This window comes from Arachis ipaensis, chromosome B02, assembly GCF_000816755.2.
Source record: "Arachis ipaensis cultivar K30076 chromosome B02, Araip1.1, whole genome shotgun sequence".
In the NCBI taxonomy this organism is placed as follows: Eukaryota; Viridiplantae; Streptophyta; class Magnoliopsida; order Fabales; family Fabaceae; genus Arachis; species Arachis ipaensis.
Genome location: NC_029786.2, coordinates 107,503,448 through 107,503,865, shown reverse-complemented (window position 1 = coordinate 107,503,865; position 418 = coordinate 107,503,448).

The window sequence follows — 418 nt, the reverse complement described above, 5'->3', positions numbered from 1 at the left end:
TAAATAAAACTGAATTTTTTTAATTATTTACCTTGTTTAATTAAGACATGCTGGATATTTTTAATTCCAAATAATTACATTGTTTTAGGTAAAAACAAAAAGGATCAAATTGTCTCAAAAAGTGAATAATTAAGAGCCTTTGTGATTTATTTTTGTTAGAAATCATATCATCTTTCGGAAAAATAAACAGAAATTGATTTTTTTGATTAAAATTTATTTGATCTTCTATAAAATACCCTTATATATATGAGTGTTGCTGAATTTTCTTTAGCAATAGATTGAACTTTATGATTTATCAATTGTTATTATTATTAGAACTCAAATTATGAGTTTTCACTTACACTAATAACCTAACTAATGCATATTACATTTTGGCTTAATTTGAATGCTGAAAGTTAAATGATACACTAACATCTGT